This window comes from Pteropus vampyrus, unplaced genomic scaffold (assembly GCF_000151845.1).
Source record: "Pteropus vampyrus isolate Shadow unplaced genomic scaffold, Pvam_2.0 Scaffold4, whole genome shotgun sequence".
NCBI lineage: Eukaryota > Metazoa > Chordata > Mammalia > Chiroptera > Pteropodidae > Pteropus > Pteropus vampyrus.
In genome coordinates this window covers 16,862,460-16,870,794 of record NW_011888785.1, presented here as the reverse complement: position 1 = coordinate 16,870,794, position 8,335 = coordinate 16,862,460, and the positions used below count along the sequence as shown (strand labels likewise).

Sequence of the window (8,335 nt, the reverse complement as noted above, 5' to 3'; positions counted from 1 at the left end):
TGAAAATGGTTGATTCAAAGGGACAATTTTCAGCCCAAATGAATTCACTCGAAATGAATGCCAACCTTAACTGAATTAAGTTGTGCTCTTTCAAATCCACTGCAGTGAGTATGGTAGACAGTTGTCTGGATTTTACATAGCTCAAAGCTAAAATTGTAGGTCAAACTGTGACTTTGGGAGCCTCTAACACTGTTTGAATTTGTAACAATTTTTCCTGAGTTTTGATTTTGCCAGATAGTGTACAGACAGACCCCTGTTAATAATGAGTGAACCAAAATAACTGATTCAGATGAACAGCCAAAATGTGTGGATGCATCTCTAACCTGGTTTGAAATTCTAGCTGAATTTACTGGCAAAAAAATAAAAAATAAAAAAGAACTGGAGTTTAGTTTGGTATTTGTGATGATTTCTTCTTTTTATGTTTTTAAGTGCGTGAGACATCCCTGCTTATGTAAATTTTGTCACTTCAGTTTCTAAATGGAACAAGGAAGTGTAAAAAAATGCAGTCATAGAGAAAATATATCCTTAATTCCTGTTAATATTGGAATGTCTGTTCTTTGCAGGCAGTACTGGTAGCACAGCTGTCCACTGTGATTGGCTTTGGGCAGCGGCACCAAAGGTGTTTTCTTCCAGTCCCATGATTCGAGAAAACCACTTTAACCTGTGGAAGCTCCTTACCTTCCATAAGTTAGTCAAAAAACCTTTACCACACCCTTCAAGCAGAGATTTGAAGGAAAAGGTGCTCTTGGGGTTGGGTGGGGTGGGGGTGGAATAAAAAATGAATAGAAACCCAGTTTCTGTCCTTTGGCGGAGACAGTCAGGTTGTCGAGATTAAAGTATTGCAAAAAAGAATTACAATCCAGGGTATGCAGAATTCTGGAGCAGACTAAATGCACAGTTATGGAGCTGTATTCTCAGTGAAGGATTTGTCTGAGTGGGTGGGATTTAATTAGCAAGGGCTTCTGAGCAAAGGTAAGTTTTGAAGAGTCTTGAACAGTATGGTGGGTCCATGGCTTCGTGTGGGAGGAAGTCTACAGCTTGATGTGCCCTGTGCTGAAGTTTCTAATAAAGTATGTGTACAGGACTGTGAAAGCCATTTGTCTCAATCTATTTAAGCATTTATTATTGACAATTAAATTCACTTAATTTCAAGTAGTAATTTAATGTGACTGATTATTTTAACATATTTCAGATACCTGAAACAAAGAAAACATGCACAAATATGATTATTGCAAACTATGTTACTTACACTTATTTTGTTTTAAATCACCAATGCTGTGGTTTAATTAATTTAAATATCATTTCTATATTTCTTTTTATATCTTCCTAGGGTTATAGATTTACTTATTTAAATCCATTCCAGGGGTTTCAGTAATAATCTTTTTTGAAACTTCTTGGTGTTGTGTAATCTTTACAGATCCACAAGTAAAACAATGCCTTCTCAGAATAGCAAGGGTTATAGGATCTGAGTTGTAGACTGTTGGAGTCTTGGTTGCTTTTTCCAGAGTGATTCAGATCTGAGTCACTGGGTAGCAGTTAAGTTGTGTTTTCTTTTTAAGGGTTAAATTTCACGTAGTCATTAAATTTAACTTATTTCCAAAAAATGCCTTCTACATTGGTTTTACATAATTTTTCTTTGTTGTCCGGTGTCTTTCCACCAGATATATTCTTTGTAAAATGTTGCTTAGGTGACATCGCATGCCTTTTAGTCTTGTGTTATATTGACCTGGTCTGTCATCGCCGGAATATCCTGTGTTGCTGATCTTTCTACACTTGTGCTGCATAGACCCTCTCTCCACAGGTCCTGATCAATCATTCCTATTCTAGCTACAGTTTCTGCTTTTTATACTTGGCTAACTCACATTTCCATGTGTTAAAACTAACCATATCTTATTATATTCATCTTTCTTTTATATCTGCCATTTGCTCTTTATATTAACTTTTCTCTCGAAATCATAATGAACTCATGGTTTTTCAATAACTCAACTTGTTCCATTTAACCATAATTTTATTTTCCTTTTGATGCTCAAATACATAATCACAGTCTGGCCAGTAGAACCCCTATAGGCAGGTTCCTTTGTCCTTCTAGCAGTGTCCCTGATGTTTTGGAAAGGATCCTAGTTTTCTGGTAACAGCTGGATATTTCACAGCTGTTTTGTGCTTCCTGCCCTGTGAACTGGAATCAGGTCACCTTCCAAGGATTCTTCTTCTTATATACAGTGGAGAATTGGAACATAGACCAAGATCTGGGCACTACAGGTGCGCATGAAAGTTAGTAGTGGATCAAAGGGCTACGATTGGTGGTTGGGAAAATCTGCCCTTTTGAGGTTATGGGTTCCCATTAATTTTTTCCAGTTTGACATGTCATGCTTCTGCTCTCTAGTTTTCTTACAGTATGAAGTTATATCTGTCTTCAAAACTTTCTGGTGCACTGACCATAAGCACTTTATTGTGGGAAGAAAGACAAGTAACTTTTACTTGGGGTGGGGAAGTATTTTAGATTGCTGGCAGGCTGATGGAAGGCTCCAGATGAAGACTTGAGCACTGGGGAGCAGCAGCAGTGTACAATCTGGCTTCTGGAACCCTCTTTCATTGCTAGGACTCTGGTCTGTTCGCTCTTCTCTTCACGTGCCCTGGGCACTTCAGTGATTTTATCTTATGAGCTGCCAGAAATTACAGCTTTCTGGGGGGATGAGCACAATTCTTACTTCACCTTGCCTGCATCCTTTTCCAGAACAGACCCCGCCCGTCCTATCCTCTTCAGGGTCTGCAGGGTGCCTTGCCTAACAAGCTCACGCTTGAGGTCAGCAGGTCTGGTTTCTCATATTTCTGTGAAGGGCCTAGATTCTGCTTTCTGTTGTGCTTATGGTTAACAGAGATGGCCAGATCACGTTTAAGTTGTTTGTCTCAAAGATTGGAAACTTGAAACTCTTCCAAAACGGTCACTTTGCCCTTTGTGGAAAACTCAAGTATTACTTTCCTGGATGAAGATGCATGCACAAAGTAGGTGCTTATACTAGTATTATTCACTTAAACCCCAGGTGAAGTGGAGACTAGTATAAATTGTGTATAAATTTAATTATGTTCAGAACTTGTTCATGAGCTTTATGCAGATGGAGTCCTGCAGAAAACTCTCAGTGTGTGGTCATTTATTGATAGTGGTCATAAAAATCATCATTTATTTTTTTGTGGATCTGATACAGTGTATCAAATTCAGAAAGTGGTATCTGCAAAATGTTCCTAAGAACATTCTGCTCAAATATCAGAGTGCTTCAAGCAATTTCAGTGTTAATTTGCTATTGCTGTGTAACACATTACCACAAATATACTAGGTTATTTCAGTTTCTGTAGGTTAGAAATTCAGGCATGGCATAGCTGGTTTCTCTGCCCTAGGTCTCTCTAGGCTGAAATCAGGGCATTGGGCGTGGTTGTGGTTCTCCCCTGGGGCTCAGGATTCTCTTACAAGCTCGGCAGTTGTTGGAAGAACTTATTTTCTTGTGGTTGTAGGATGGTGGTCCCCATTTTCCTGCTAGTTTTCAGCCACTGACCACTCCTAGCTCTTAGAGGATGCCTTGCAGACTGTGCTCCATGGCTCCTGTTTCAGTTCACAGCATGAAATATATTTGCTTTCTTCCAACTTAGCCAGGTCGCATCTCTCTTTCTCTTCTGTGACTAACTGAGGAAAATGCCCTACTTTTAAAGGGCTCTCCTGATTAGGTCAGGCCCACTCAGGATTATCTCTTTGCCCTATTTCATAGCATAATCATGGGAATGATATCTCATCATATTCACATTCAAAAGAGAGATGATTGTGTTCAAAGGTGAGGGATACTGGGTGTCATTTTAGAACTCTGCTCATCACAGTGAGCTTGTAGTTTGAAAAAAATCTTTTGTTGATAGCATTTTCTGTATGTACGTTTATTATTTTTGTGTCAATACTGCTGGTTTTTTTTGACAGTAGTTGGATAATAAAAGAGCTGCAGCCATTTTTTAGCGAGAGAGCATGAAGATTGCTTACTTGATTGAATCTTCTTAAATCCGATTTATTAATTTGACAGAACCTTATTGAGCTTCACAGTGAGCTGGGCTCTGTGTAGGGCTCTGTAGGAAAAGGGGGCAGTCATGTGAACAATATTCTTGCCTGTATCCAGCTGGACAAGAGCATGCTGAGTCTCAAATGTGTTCCGCTGATGGGGTGCCTGGAAAACATGGTACCCTGCAAACTGTTGTGGGATATGGATATGTTTTAAAATTATCACATGAACCAGGAGCCAACTAGCAAGAAATATGTTTGTGAATGTAGTAAAATCACAACCATAGGCATGTTTCCACGTAAGTATACTTTTTCCAAGAAGGTTATTTTATGTTAACTATTGTTTTCTACTTGTATTTTATCATTTGCTAGTAGATGACAAAACTGAGGAATGTGAAATGCCTACGAATGTTTGTGGGAAGTATTTTAAGTTTAGAAAATTTTGTCAAAATACTTTTTCCTCTTAAAAATTGGAAAAAGACTGCCATTCTTCTGTCTTAATGGTAGAATGCCTTGGAGAAGCGGGTTTTCCACAGGTATATAGCTTGTACTGATTTTTAGTTATCAGGTGTGTCGTAGTCAGATCCATTAAATGAGAGACTACCTGATTGAAAACATATTGTAGGGTCCTTAATGTAAGGCCTGAGGGAGGACATCAAGCTTTACTTGCAGTAAATTCTGTAACACTTTCTCTTACTTAAATTGCATAGACTCAGTTATCAAGATTTCTAATCGGAGTACCGCTGTCTCCTAAAGTTAACAACCTTGTGAGTCTTAGTTTTGTCGGAATTGGTAGCTTGAAGGGCAGCAAACGAAAGGTTTATATGAGTTTATATGATTTCATGAACTGGATAAGAATTAAATTCATTCCTTTAGCTTTGATGATGCCCTTCCAGCTCTTCTTTCTTTTGCTGACATGTTGAAGTGACATTTGTTATTTAGCCTTTGCTAATATTTCTTCTTTTCCAGTGTGAATGCTTTATATTGCCTTTTTCTTGTTTTTGTGGCATTGTGTAGAATTTAAGATACATCGTTTAATCAAAATGATGACAGTGGACATCCTTGATTCGTTCCTGTTCTTAGGAGAAAGACTTCTTACCATTAAGTTTTACATTAGCTGTAGTTTTTGTAGATGCCCTTTTTAAGGTTAAGGAAGTTTCCTTCTATTTTTAATTTGTTGAGTTTTTATCATGAGTAAGTACTGGATTTTGTCAAATGCTTTTTCTGAGTCTCCGGATATGATCATATGATTTTCAAAAAAGATCTGCATATCAGTTATCTATTACTACATAAAATTTACCCCCAAATAGCATCTTAAAACAACAAACAATTTTTATCTCACGTTTTTTGTGAGTCTAGGATCCAGGTGTTTCTTAGCTGGGTGCCTCTGGCTCAGGGTCTTTCATAAAGTTCTAGTCAAGCGGAAGCCAGGACCGTGGTCGCATTTGAAAGCATAACTCATGTTGTTTTCAGGCCTCAGTCCTTCTGTACGTGCGTCTCTCCCCAGGGCTGCCTTGTGCTGTGGCAGCTGGCTTTCCTCAGGGCTAGTGATCTAAGAGAGAAGTTAGCACTGAGAGGGCGAGAGTACCACTACAGAAGCCATAGTCTTTTGTAATCTTTTCTGAGAAGTGGTATCCTATGATTTCTGCCATTTGGTGGATACAAATCAACAAACGCAGCCCATACTCAAGATCTGGGGACTAAATAAGTATGACTCCCTGGAAGTGGCCACCACTGAGAACCATTTGAGAGACTTCCCACAATTGTACATTAAAATGATGAATTACATGTTTTTTAATGTCAATCCCAATTGCCTTCTTGGGATTAATACTACTTTTTCATGGGTTATTATCATTTTTATATATTATTGGATTCAATTTGTTAAAAATGTGCCAATATTCTTTGCATCTATATTTATGAGAGAAATTGAACTGTAGTTTTCTTGTAATGTTTTTGTCTGGTTTTGGTGTTGGAATGATGCTGGCTTCATATAATGAGTTGGGAATTATTCCCTCCTCTTCAGTTTTTTGGAAGAGTTTTTGTAGAGCTGGTATTATATTGTTCTTAAATGTTTGGTTTACTTAACTGGTAGTGTTGTTTGGCCCTGGAATTTTTGTCTGTGAGCCTTGGTAGTTTTTATCTTTCAAGGGATTCGTTTCATCTAAGCTCCTGAGTTTATTGGCATAAAGTTGTTTATAATATCTATAGAATTTATGGTGATGTTACTTACCGCTTTCATTTCTGATATTGGCAATGTCTGTTTTTCACCTTTTTGTCCTTACCAATTTGGCTAGAGGTTTATCTTTTATTGTTTGTTTGTTTTTGATCTTCTCTGAAAACCAGCTTTTGGTTTCAGCAATTTTCTTTATTGTTTTCTATTTTTCTATGTCATTTATTTCCACTCTGATATTTATTTATTTTAATTCTTCTGTTCTGTTTGCATTTCCATTCTTTTTTTCTAGTATTTTAAGGTCTAATCTTATTGCTTTGAGACCTTTCCTCTTTTCTACTATATGCACTTAATACTAAAAATTTTTCTATAGCTAAAGTACTTTAGCTACATCTTGCCATTGAGGTATTTTGTGTTATTTTCACTTAGTTCAAGATACTTTTCTAATTCCTCTTTTGTATTACTTAGTTTCTAAATATTTACTGTCATACTTACCTTTTAAAGGACTTCTTTTTCCCCTCTGGCTCCTTATGATCTTTTCTTTATCACTGGTTTTAAGCAATTTGATGTTGGTGTGCCTTTGTATTATTTCCTTTGTATCTCTTGTGCTTGGGGTTTGTTGACTTCTCCAGCCTAGGTGTTTATATATTATAATTATAATTCAGTTGCTTCGGTGATGTGGGTGGTTTCACATCTACATCACATCTACATCACATCTATTACATATTGCTTTCATGTCTTTAAGAAGGACACATAAACCCTTAAAAATGTTGAGTTCATCTCATCTCCTTGTGATAAATTGTGAGTTTATGATCATGAGTAGACGACTCTGCCTTGAGTCTTTAAAGACGTCTTCAGCTATTTTCTAGTCTGTTAAAAGTATGATGATATCTTTCTCATTTGACTTAACTGGAATTTAATTGGTGCTTAGCAGTTGAGACACGCTCTTAGGACAGAGTGGATGCTAGATAACACACATGGTTTGGTGTGTTTCCTTCTGTACATTTCACTGTGCTCATACATACACATACAGATATCTATATGTTTGTGTCTGTTGGCATGTATATCTGTATCTATTGATAGCTCTTCGTACACATAGATACATTTATTCCCCACATGGAATCATCCCGTATATATTATATTTTTGCTTTAACAGTATAGGATTTTCCTGTTTTCCTGACATTTTAAATAGGAATGTGGAAACTTTTCACAAGAAGAAAAAGAACTTTAAAAGCAATTTCAGAGTTATCTTTTCTCTAGAGAGAATAATAAAGTTACCTAGCTTTATAGACAAGCTAGAGGCCATAAAGATTATTTAATAAGAACAACAAAGTCTTCAGAGTATAGAGGGAATTAAAGGATTAGAACATAAAGTAAACCAGGAGGAAAAGTCAGAGAGGCTAAAATCAGCTGAGACAGTGGGGCAGGCCGTGCAGGAAGAGAGTGAGTGGGGAAGCTGGGAAGGAAATAAGGGTCTAGTGCAGTAATGTAAACAAAATTTAAAAATAACTGTTACTCATTTTTTTACAGTATTAGTCCTTTTTATCCATTATTTTTTGATATTAAAAAACATTATTTTCAGATTTTCAACATCTCTAGCCATTAGTTTTTTAAAATGCCCCATTCTAGTTTGGGGGTGAATTCAAGATAGGGACAGATTATATATATATTCAAGCATAAAACTTTTGAAGAATATTATGGTCTCTTTTCTCTAGCTTTTGTTAGCTGCTTCCATGATGGCCCATCAGTTAGAATGCTCATCTGATTTAGCTCAACTGATTTTTTTAAAAAAAACATTTATTTATTTTTTATGGTGACATTGGTTAACGAAATCCAATAAGTTTCAGCTGTACACTTTACAAGTAAGGCATATATATGTTTACACTGTGTGTTCACCTCCCATAGTTAGATTTCTTTCTGTCACCACATATTTGACCCCCCTTTACTTATCTACCTCCTCCCTCCTCCACCCCTTTACCCTTTGGTAACCACTAGTCTAATGTCCATGACAATGAGTCTCTGTTTATTTGTCCTGTTCATTTGTTGCTTTGAGGCTTCTATCCCACGTATAAGTGATATCATATGATTTTCAACTTTTTCTATCTGGCTTATTTCACTTAGCATGATTATCT

At 36.8% G+C, this 8,335-nt stretch overlaps 1 protein-coding gene across 2 annotated transcripts in view; it reads left to right on the top strand.

Moving 5' to 3' along the window:
* The window catches only part of CDK14 (cyclin dependent kinase 14), a 546,209-nt gene that overhangs the window by 116,813 nt on the left and 421,061 nt on the right, over positions 1 to 8,335 (top strand). The gene's annotated exons all lie outside the window — the stretch shown is intronic.